Raw genomic sequence first — 12,036 nt, 5'->3', positions numbered from 1 at the left:
CCAGCGTGGGGTCCCTCCCACGGGATACAGTCCTTCATAAACTGCTTCAACGTGGGTCCTTCCCGTGGGCTGCAGTTCTTCAAGAACTGCTCCAGCATGGGCCCTTTCCACGGGGTGCAGTCCTTCAGGAATGGACTGCTCCAGCATGGGCTCCTCTCCACAGGGTCACAGCTTCCTTCAGTCACATCCACTTGCTCCGGTGTGGGGTCCTCCACGGGCTGCAGGTGGATATCTGCTCCATCGCAGTCCTCCATGGGCTGCAGGGGGACAACCTGCCTCACCATGGTCTTCACCATGGGCTGCAGGGGAATCTCTGCTCTGGTGCCTGGAGCACCTCCTCCCCCTCCTTCTTCACTGACCTTGGTGTCTGCAGAGTTGTTTCTCTCACATATTCTCACTCCTCTCTCCCAGCTGCTGTTGTGGCAGCATTTTTTACCCCTTCTTAAATATGTTATCACAGAGGCTCTACCAATGTCACTGCTTCAATCGATCTGGGAATCAGATAATTTTTTAAATTTTGTAAAAGTGTGAACATATTTAGCCACTGAAATAGTATTTTGGGTGTAATGATGGAGTCCTTTCTCCTTGTTTAAGACCCTCTTTTTCTAAAACTTGCTGTAGTATATTGGCTAGAACATTGTCTTGGTGCCAAGAGATCACTTACAGACTACAGTTCATATTAATATTCAGTTATTTCTTAATTAGGTCATATCCTTCCTTTGCTAGATATAGTGACATTTTGTCTCTACTGAGGGCAGTATAAGTTTTCTGTAGAAAGTAGTAAGTAGCAGCATGAGGACACTGAAAGCTCTCAAGGAATTCAGACACAAGTTTTTTATTAATTTCTATTGACAATTGTGTAGCCAAATGCTGTAGTAGTCTTTGAAAATTTCAGCCAAAATATTTAGTTTTGTCATTATGGAAGTCTCAGCTGCGCATGGCAAAAATATGAGTCGCTGCCTAGCGATGCTTGACAGTTTCCCTGTAATATGTCCTCGGCCATCAGTTTGCGCTAATGATGGTCTGTGAAAGTAAATAGCCCACCTACTTAAGAGTTTTTTACTTCTAAAGTCTGACATAATATTTAGAGAGACTCAGTTGACATAAATGAGTCCCCCCCACTTGCCTTTTGTTGTGTCCATTTGTGCTGGAGTGAATGGAAGTGACTGCTTATTCTAATCCAGAGCTGCCTATTCCCTGGAACAAAGCATTATTGATTTGAATATGTGTCGTGGTTTAACCCAGCCAGCAGCTAAGCCCCACTTGCTCACTCCTCCCACAGTGGGATGGGGGAGAGAATCAGAAGGGTAAAAGTGAGAAAACTCATGGGTTGCAATAAAGACAGTTTAATAGGTAAAGCAAAAGCAAAATAAGGAATTCACTCATTACTTCCCATCAGCAGGCAGGTGTTTAGCCATTTCCAGGAAAGCAGGGCTTAATCACGCGTAACGGTTACTTGGGAAGACAACCGCCATCACTCCAAACGTCCCCCCTTCCTCCTTCCTCCCCGTGGCTTTTATTGGTGAGCATGACATCATATGGTATGGGATATCCCTTTGGTCAGTTGGGGTCAGCTGTCTCAGCTGTGTCCCCTCCCAGCTTCTTGTGCACCCCCAGCCTACTCGCTGGTGGGGTGGTGTGAGAAGCAGAAAAGGCCTTGATGCTGTGTAAACACTGTTCAGCAATAGCTAAAACATTGATGTGTTAACACTGTTTTCATCACAAATCCAAAACATAGCTCCATACAAGCTAATGTGAAGAAAATGAACTCTATCCCATCCATAACCAGTACAATATGAAAACAGATTTTCTCTATGCAGTGAAATAACATAGCTGTTATACACCTATACAGAATGAAAGGCATTGGTTTTAGTGTACACTTGTTATACATCTACTAAACTGCATAGCTCTCTATGTTAGAATTTAAAATTCTTAGTAGCAAGTTCTGTCCTCCCTTTTTTGAAGAGATTGAAAAGCTTTGGATAGATTATTGGGAAAAAAGGAGACATGAGAAAAATAAATAAAACAGAGTGGTCTTAAGAAGATCATTTCATTTAGAAACTTTCTTTTCCCTGTCCTATCAGAACAGGGAATGAACAATGAATTTGAACAGAGACAAATTTCAGAACTGATATAAGGAAATACTTTTGCATGAAGCCTGGATAACATGCCTGTGAAACTCATTGCTCCAGAAAGCTGAAAATTATGTCATGGCTATCTTGCGTGATCTTCTTATGCTACCATCTAAACTTACTGTGCTGGCAGTATACAAAACTATGCAAACCTATTGTCTGATTGCTTATATCAATTGCTGCGTACAAAGTCCTTTAAAATGTGCATCCATATCAACAGAAGTGGTAGTCATCTAAAAATCCTGTATTTAAACAAATTAAGGTATGGATAAATGCAGCTGGATTAGAAATCTTTTTAATTGTGTAGGTGTCAAAATGCTACTGATTCATATAAATGGTCTCACTACACTGAACACATGTATTGAACATATGTTTCTGTTAGGGAACACTGTTTTTTTTTTATATGCAATTATTTGTCAGTACAGGTTTTGCTGTTTGGTCTCACTGCTTTACTCCTAAGTCCAGTGTATCACCTTTTCTAGATATGTCTTATGCTAATATCTTCTTTTTCCAAGCAGAGCTCAACTAGTGTGTGTTCTGCTGTGGCACAGTCTGGGTACCACTTGAAATAGAAGCCAAAATGGTCTTGCATTAAATTTCACCAACACAAAATATCCAACCAGAAAAATGAATCCCAAAGCAATTATTTTATGTATTTCTTACCCACCTCTTATGACTGGGAAAGGGAATAAAACAAAATGCACAAAATAATGTGATTGTTATTATTATATCTCTACTTTTTTACTGCAAGAATTTCTGCAAGATCTTGCAACTGGTTTCTAGCCTAACTTTACAACTCTATAGAATAATAAGCACCATTATTTTATAACCTTCTGGCAGGGTACAAGCAAAATATAGCTGTTTCCCTCAGAGATATAACACCAAAATGTTAGCAGAAACTGTGCAGACTTGCACAGCAAGCAGACTTAGTCCTGAGTAGTAGTGCCAGGGAGAAGAGGGGAGTCTTAATCTCTTTCCAAGTATAGGTCTGGCAAGAGCAGTTGGAACAGTTTTCAGAGGTAGTGTGGAAGGGTAACTTTATAAAGCAAATGATCGCATTACTTCTCTCCCTGTTCCCTAACCAGGATAATTAGTAGCTAAATATTCCCTAAGATTTGTTTTATTTCTTGCCAAGATAGTTGACAGACACTGCTGAGATTTGAATTCACAGTAGGTGAGAGCAGATGGCTACCTTTGCTAACAGATTACTGCATGAAGGCCTACAAACCATCCAGCTTTGTCTTAATAAAGTTCAACATATGATTTATAAAGTGAACATAATAGAAGAAATTGCCAGTATCGGATGGCAGCAGTGAGCACATCTGTGGGAGGTGCACCCAGGTAGAGGAGCTCCTCCGCTTCGTGACAGAGCTCCGGGAGGAGGTGAGTAGGTTGAGGGGTATCAGGGAGTCTGAGAGAGAGATAGATTACTGGAATCGTACCCTACTTTCCCTGGGACAGGCCCAGCAGGCAGACAGGACCCATGACATGGAAGATTCCCTATCCTCTCTCCACCTGGCTGAACATAGTGACTTAAGAGATAGGGGGCGTTCCTGTCTGGCGCAGCAGGTGCATCTCCTCTGTGACTGCCCCACCTTCCCAGGTGCCCTTGCATAATAGGTATGAGGGTCTGTAAGTGGAACCAAACGATGACAAGGACAATGGTACATCTAGCTCGGAGGTGTCGCCGAGGTTAAGTCAGCCTACGCCCTGCATCAAAACAGCTTCCATAAAGAAAAAAAGACCAGTCATTATCATAGGAGACTCCATTCTGAAGGGAATAGAAGGCCCAATATGCAGACCTGACCCACTTCTTAGGGAAGTCTGCTGCCTCCCTGGGGCATGGGTTAAAGATGTGAAGAGAAAGCTTCCTACCCTGGTATGGCCCTCAGACTACTACCCATTATTGGCTTTTCAGGTAGGCAGTGGGGAAGTTGCAACAAGAAGTCCAAGGGCAATCAAGAGAGACTTCAGGGCCTTGGGATGACTGGTTAAGGGATCAGGAGCACAAGTAGTGTTCTCCTCTATCCTTCCACTTGCAGGGAATGATGAGGGAAGAAACAGGCAGACCCAGCAGATCAATACCTGGCTCTGAGCCTGGTGTCTCCAGCAAGATTTTGGGCTTTTTGATCATGGGTCTGTTTACACGACACCAGGCCTGCTGGTGACAGACAGGGTACACCTGTCTCAAAGGGGGAAAAGGATCTTTTCACAGGACTTAGCAGGGCTCATTGAAAGAGCTTTAAACTAGATTTGAAGGAGGAAAGGGGTAAAACCAGGCTCGCTGGAGATAAGCCTGGGGGCGGCATGCCAATGTTTGAGGGGTGGTGTGCTAGCGAGGTCCTTCGGTCTGCCATCTCAGTGGAGGCAGGGGATGGAGATCCATGCGACAGCAAAGACGCAAGGGCTATGGATGTGTTAGAAATCACGGAAGCGCCTGAGAATGGTCACGTAGGAATTGGGGCTTCTCCCCTCAAAAAGGTGGCAGGAGCAATAGCCCAACCGAAGTGCATCTATGCCAATGCACACAGCACGGGCAACGAACAGGAGGAGCTGGAAGCCGTTGTGCAGCAGGAAAACTATGACATAGTTGTGATCATGGAAACATGGTGGGATGACTTGCAGAACTGGAGTGCTGCAATGGATGTCTATAAACCCTTCAGAAGGGATAGGCAAGGAAGGAGAGGTGGTGGGGTAGCCCTGTATGTTAGGGAGTGTTTTCATTGTCTAGAATTTAACAGTGGTGATGATAGGGTTGAGTGTTCATGGGTAAGAATCAGGGGGAGGGCCAACAAGGCAGATATCATGGTGGGAGTCTGTTATAGACCACCCAACCAGGATGAAGAGGCGGACGAAGTATTCTATAAGCAGCTGGGAGAAGTCTCACAATCGCTAGCCCTTGGTCTCGTGGGGGACTTCAACTTACCAGATGTCTGCTGGAAATACAATACAGCAGAGAGGAAACAGTCTAGGAGGTTCCTGGAGTTTGTGGAAGATAACTCCCTGACACAGCTGGTGAGGGAGCCAACTAGGGAAGGCGCCCTGTTGGACCTGTTGTTTGTGAACAGAGAAGGCCTGGTGGGTGATGTGACAGTTGGAGGCCATCTTGGGCATAGCGATCATGAAATGATAGTTTTTGATTCTTGGAGAAGTAAGGAGCGGGGTCAGCAGAACGGCTACGTTGGACTTCTGGAGGGCAGACTTTGGCCTGTTCAGGAGCCTGGTTGAGAGAGTCCCTTGGGAGGCAGTCTTGAAGGGCAAAGGAGTTCAGGAAGGCTGGACATTCTTCAAGAAGGAAATCTTACAAGCGCAGGAGCAAGCTGTCCCCATGTGCCAAAAGACAAGCTGGCAGGGGAGAAGACCGGCCTGGCTGAACAGAGAGCTTCAGCTGGAACTCAGAAAAAAAAAGAGAGTTTACGACCTTTGGAAGAAGGGGCAGGGAACTCAGGAGCACTACAAGGATGTCGTGAGGTTATAGAGGGAAAAAATTAGAAGGGCCAAAGCCCAGCTGGAACTTAATCTGGCTACTGCCATAAAAGACAACAAAAAATGTTTCTATAAATTCATTAGCAACAAAAGGAGGGCTAAGGAGAATCTCCATCCTGTAGCGTTCGTTACATATCAAGGTTATACCGGCGGATCTCCAGCCGACCCGGGCTGGGGAAGGAACAGTCAGCACACACAGTGTGGGTGTTCAGCTTCCACGTTTATTGCGCAGTAGTTTACCTTTATACCCCCAGCAGTAGGCGTGTCATGTTAAAAGGGGCGGAGACAAGGGAGGGTCGACCCTTAACTCTTTCCGTACAGCGCGTGATCTTCCGGTCGCCAGCCCTTATCTTTACTACATTTCCCCCTCCCTTAGCTCCAGTAGCTCTGGATCTCGCTGGGGAAGCTGCGCGTAAAATAATCGATATGTGGTAAGACTTCTTAATATACAACTCATAGAATGCATAATTAAGCATAATAGACAGGGTAATAGCATAGCAAGGACAAGAATAAGTAATAAGATTATGAAACCAGTTGTCTATGTGGCAGCAACTGTCCCCCTTATCGCTAGTGAAGTAGGGGGGTGAACAGTAGACAGGTAGAGGCTTGTCCAATAGCCGGCATATACAGACACGCATCCGTTACGTTCATGGATTTTGCCCAATCCAGCCAGTAGTTCGTCGCGGCTCCCTCATTGCTCCCCCACACCATCAGGATGCATAGGGAAATGGTAACCTGTCAAGATAAGACTCAATAAATTGATTAATGTCTATACGGTTGAATATTTCGACTGGGTACCCATTCTAGCGTCCCTTTCTCGGTTTGCACACACGCATACCCACGTCCCAGGCAACGGAGGGAATACGGGCCCCTCCATTCACGGGTTTGCAGGTCCCGTACTTGAACCAAAGGGTAAGGCCCTTCATTCTCATCAAGCCGGAAATGTGCATGGGTTGCTGTCTGGGTTTTATAGGTGTTCCCTCAAATGGTATGATTTAAGGTAATTAGTGCCGTCGTCAACAGATGCTGTGCCCGAAATAAGGGAGGGTCAAGGGGAGGGGGAACCCCTGTTCCTGGGCTTATCTTTTCCCCCTCCCTAAGTCGGTCGAGTAACCCTTTTAATGTGCGATGCGCACGTTCTACAATGCTTTGGCCCGTACTGTTGTAGGGAATGCCATGACTCAACTGAATATCCCAGCGCGCGCAAAAGTCCTTTGCCTTCTTGCTGACATATGCCGCTCCATTATCTGTTTTAATTTTTTGTGGAATGCCAAGTTGCGCCATACAGTCCTGCCAATGTAAAATAACTGCGAGAGCGTTTTGTTTAGCGTGCATAGTAGCTAAAATAACTCCACTGCAGGTATCAACTGTAACATGCAGATACTTACGTGCATTAAAGGGTTCATAAATCGTAATATCAGACTGCCATATTTGGTTGGGCTGCAACCCTCGAGGGTTTACCCCTGCTTCCCAGAGGGGACCTTTGGAACACACAGGATAAGCAACAATCGAGGATCCCTCGTCGCCCCCTTCGTCCTCACTGCTATCAGAGCTCGTGGGGTAATCGTGTACAGGCTCCCTCCACTGTGAGGGAATACCAGTTCGCTTTCCCACTGCCCCAGGGGTAGGGGGTCCCTCTGGTAGCTCAGGTATCACTGGCAGTGCCGGGGGAGCCCTACCACCCGCCCCCCCCCCAGATGTTCTCAGCCCTGACGCCGGTTCTCCTTGTTCCTCAGATCCTTTCCTGCGCTCCGCTCTCTGTGTGTCCAGCACCCGTCGATCACTGGGATGCAACGGGGCGTCCTCAGAAGGTGATGGTGTCTTGCCCTCCTTTTCTCCTTCCTGCCATCTTCCTTCACGTAGTTCGCGATACCGCTGGGATCCCACATCAGCCCCCGGGACCCAATCCAGCAACCTATCAGTCAGCTCCCTTTCCACACATTGTTGCAACTCGCCCAAGGGGTATTGAGGAGGTGGCGGATCCGCCGGTGCAGAAGGTGCCGAAGGTTCCGTGGGCGGCTGCTCTAGACTCCCCACTCGTAACGGGAACACCTTTCCCGACTCCTTTGTTCCCGCTGTGCCATAGCCTCCCTGCGCCTCCCCTTCCTCCGTTGGCTCAGTCCCCAGTAACGATGGCCCCGTCTGTGCCCCACAGGCCACCCCTTCAACTCGAGTTCACACTGGAGTTCCAGCCTGTCCAGTACAGCAGTACAGAAAAACAGCAGAGATGCCCTGGCCATCTGCCAGCCCAGGCACATAGCCATTGCTGTTATCAAAATGTTCCCAGGCACAGCGGAGTAAGATGATAAGCAGTTCAGCAGTACAGCAAGCAGCGAAAGCAAAAAGCAGCCACTAACGAGCATTAGACTCTAATATACAGTAAGGCAAGCCAGCCCCGTGGCAAGCACAGAAACCTGCTGATTAATAGCTAAACAGCAATACCTGCTATAACTTCAATCTAGCACATTCCAATTAAATTTGTCGTTGTCTCGAACCCTTTGTATCCTATGTTGGGTGCCAAAAAAAACTGTCGTGGTTTAACCCCAGCCAGCAACTAAGCACCACACAGCCGCTTGCTCACTCCCCCTTGGTGGGACGGGGGAGAGAATCGGAAGAGTAAAAGTGAGAAAACTCATGGGTTGAGATAAAGACAGTTTAATGGATAAAGCAAAAGCCGCGCGCGCAAGCAAAGCAAAGCAAGGAATTCATTCACTACTTCCCATAGGCAAGCAGGTGTTCAGCCATCCTCAGGAAAGCAGGGCTCCATCATGCGTAACGGTTACTTGGGAAGAAAAACGCCATCACTCCAAACGTCCCCCCCTTCCTTCTTCTTCCCCCAGCTTTATATGCTGAGCATGATGTCATATGGTATGGAATAGCCCTTTGGCCAGTCTGGGTCAGCCCCCCCTGGCTGTGCTCCCTCCCAGCCAGCCTGTGTCCCCTCCGAGACTAAACCCGTTGGCTTTTCGTTCCCAGGAACTTCATGCCCCATCAGCGCGCTACGTGTGGCAAGCCAGCACCACTTTGCCGCAAACCCCTTCTTGAGCACCCTTTCTACTGTTCCCCAGGTGCGAAGCCGGTCACTGGCTCCTCCAACATTGCTTATGATCGCTTCTGTCAGCTCGTTGCGTATTTTCCTCCAATATGAGGTGTCCAAAACTTCTGTGGGAGCGCCGAGCACTCCCCGGCATAGCATCCATTGGATGCAGTCGCCCGTGGGCCTTTTCCTTATCGCCCCATCCTCGCCCACCTCTGTCGCTACCGACTTTAGTACCTTTACAAGTTCTGCGAGCTCCATCGCTGCTGCCTGCAGCCGATCACGTCGGGGTCACCACTATGTAGCGTTCGTTACATATCAAGGTTATACCGGCGGATCTCCAGCCGACCCGGGCTGGGGAAGGAACAGTCAGCACACGCAGTGTGGGTGTTCAGCTTCCACGTTTATTGCACAGTAGTTTACCTTTATACTCCCAGCAGTAGGCGTGTCATGTTATAAGGGGCGGAGACAAGGGAGGGTCAACCCTTAACTCTTTCCGTACAGCGCGTAATCTTCCGGTCGCCAGCCCTTATCTTTACTACACCATCCTTTATTGGATGCAGGGGGAAACATAGTGACAGAGGACAAGGAAAAGGCTGAGGTACTTAATGCCTACTTTGCCTCAGTCTTTAATAGTCAGACCAATTGTTCTCAGGGTACCCAGCCCCCTAAGCTGGAAGACAGGGACAGGGAACAGAATGAAGCCCCCATAATCCAAGGGGAAATGGTTAGCAACCTGCTACACCACGTAGACACACACACAAGTCTATGGGGCTGGATGGGATCCACTGAAGGGTACTGAGGGAGCTGGTGGAAGTGCTCACCAAGCCACTTTCCAACATCTATCAGCAGTCCTGGCTAACCAGGGAGGTCCCAGTGGACTGGAGGTTAGCAAATGAGACACCCATCTACAAGAAGGGCCGGAAGGAGGATCCGGGGAACTACAGGCCTGTCAGCCTGACCTCGGTGCCAGGGAAGGTTATGGAGCAGATCATCTTGAGTGCCATCACGCGGCATGTGCGGGACAATCGGGGGATCAGGCCCAGCCAGCATGGGTTTATGAAAGGGAGGTCCTGTTTCACTAACCTGATCTCCTTCTATGACAAGGTGACCCGCTTAGTGGATGAGGGGAAGGCTGTGGATGTTGTCTACCTGGACTTTAGTAAAGCCTTTGACACGTTTTCCCACAGCATTCTCCTGGAGAAACTGGCTGCTTCTGGCTTGGACAGGCATACTCTTTGCTGGGTAAAAAACTGGCTGGATGGCCGAGCCCAAAGAGTTGTGGTGAATTGTGTCAAATCCAGTTGGCGGCCGGTCACAAGTGGTGTTCCCCAGGGCTCAGTATTGGGGCCAGTTCTGTTTCATATCTTTATCAATGATCTGGACAAGCGGATCGAGTGCACCCTCAGTAAGTTTGCAGATGACACCAAGTTGGCCGGGAGTGTTGTTCTGCTGGAGGGTAGGAAGGCTCTACAGAGGGATATGGACAGGCTGGATCAATTGGCCAAGGCCAACTGTATGAGGTTCAACAAGGCTAAGTGCCGGGTCCTGCACTTGGGTCACAACAACCCCATGCAACGCTACAGGCTGGGGGAGGAGTGGCTGGAGAGCTGCCTGGCGGAAAAGAACCTGGGGGTGTTGGTCGACAGCCAGCTGAACATGAACCAGCACTGTGCCCAGGTGGCCAAGAAGGCCAATAGCATCCTGGCCTGTATCAGGAATAGTGTGGCCAGCAGGACTAGGGAAGAGATCATCCCTTTGTACTCGTCACCGGTGAGGCCGCACATCGAATACTGTGTTCAGTTTTGGGCCCCTCACTACAGGAAAGATATTGAGGTGCTGGAGCATGTCCAAAGAAGGGCAATGAAGCTGATGAAGGGTCTAGAGCACAAGTCTTATGAGGAGCGGCTGAGGGAGCTGGGGTTGTTTAGTCTGGAGAAGAGGAGGCTGAAGGGAGACCTTATTGCTCTCTACAACTACCTGAAAGGAGGTTGTAGCGAGGTGGGGGTCGGTCTCTTCTCCCAAGTAACAAGTGATAGGACAAGAGGAAATGGCCTCAAGTTGTGCCAGGGGAGGTTTAGATTGGGTATTAGGAAAAACTTCTTCACCGAAAGGATTGTTAGGCACTGGAACAGGCTGCCCAGGGAAGTGGTTGAGTCCCCATCCCTGGAGATATTTAAAAGACATGTAGATGTGGTGCTTAGGGACATGGTTTAGTGGAGGACTTGGCAGTGCTAGGTTAATGGTTAGAGTTGATGATCTTAAAGGTGTTTTCCAGCCTAAACGATACTATGATTCTATAAATCCATGACACCTATATTGGGAATCATATTATAGCACTGCTTAAAGCACTATGAGAAGTGCTGAAGCAGTTATTGTATATTTGTGCTGATTTTCAAATCTTATTATAGGCAAGAAAGCATAGCATGGCAAACGATTTGTCTTTTCTTGGATATTGCTTCGTCTCATTTCAATTTATGGAACTAATTAAACTTAAAGAGAGATTTCCAATATATATTGGATATATTATTGAATATATTATTGAACTTCTAGCAAACATATTAACGTGTTACAATTCGTACTAATCAGATGGTTAATTGTTTGCATGGGACTTTATATGAAATAAAAAAAAATCCCTTTGCTAAAGTTCTACACCTGCAAGTAGATGATGAAACTACAATACTCTGATTTTAAAAAAAAGTGAGGGGGGGAAGAAAGAAAAACATTGTTTCAGGAAAAGAAACGTCATCAGAAGATAATACATTGGGGTGGGTTGACCTTGGCTGGCCATCAGATGCCTACCAAGCTGCTCTATCATGCCCCCTCCATCAACGGGACAGGGAGAGAAAATACGATGAAAAACTCGTGGGCTGAGATAAGGACAGGGAGATCACTTACCAATTGCCATCATGGGCAAAACAGACTCTATTTGGGTAAATTAATTAATATATTGCCAATTAATTGTAACAGAGTAGGATAGTGAGAAATGAAAAAAAATGAGAACAAATAAGAAATAAGAACAAATCTCAACAACAACTTCTCCCCATCCCTCCCTTCTTCCCAGGCTCAACTTCACTCCTAATTTTTCTGCCTTCTACCCCCTGAGCGGCGCAGGGGGGATGGGAAATGGGGGTTGCGGTCAGTTCGTAATGCTTTGTCTCTGCTGCTTCTTCCTCCTCACGCTCTTCCCCTGCTCCTGCATGGGGTCCCTCCCATGGGATACAGTCCTTCATAAACTGCTTCAACGTGGGTCCTTCCCATGGGCTGCAGTTCTTCAAGAACTGCTCCAGCATTGGTCCTTTCCACAGGGTGCAGTCTTTCAGGAATGGACTGCTCCAATGTGAGTCCCTCATGGGGCCACAGGTCCTGCCAGAAAACCTA

The 12,036-nt window shown here is 47.5% G+C and overlaps 1 protein-coding gene and 1 long non-coding RNA gene across 8 annotated transcripts in view; one reads left to right on the top strand and one right to left on the bottom strand.

Annotated features, from left to right (window-relative positions):
* The window catches only part of LOC104013813 (BDNF/NT-3 growth factors receptor-like), a 219,604-nt gene that overhangs the window by 43,276 nt on the left and 164,292 nt on the right, over window positions 1-12,036 (top strand). The window lies entirely within an intron of this gene.
* On the bottom strand, window positions 5,820-9,089 carry LOC148054138 (uncharacterized). The gene is made up of 2 exons (XR_015707635.1): window positions 8,893-9,089; window positions 5,820-6,353 (listed from the first exon to the last, which is right to left on the bottom strand). It is a non-coding gene; the product is annotated as an uncharacterized LOC148054138 (long non-coding RNA).

This window comes from Nipponia nippon, unplaced genomic scaffold, assembly GCF_047370975.1.
Source record: "Nipponia nippon isolate SJK-2023a ecotype South Korea unplaced genomic scaffold, ASM4737097v1 scaffold_33, whole genome shotgun sequence".
NCBI classification, from domain to species: domain Eukaryota; kingdom Metazoa; phylum Chordata; class Aves; order Pelecaniformes; family Threskiornithidae; genus Nipponia; species Nipponia nippon.
The sequence above is the reverse complement of the archived record's forward strand: the minus strand, read 5'-3'. Positions and strand labels throughout refer to the sequence as shown.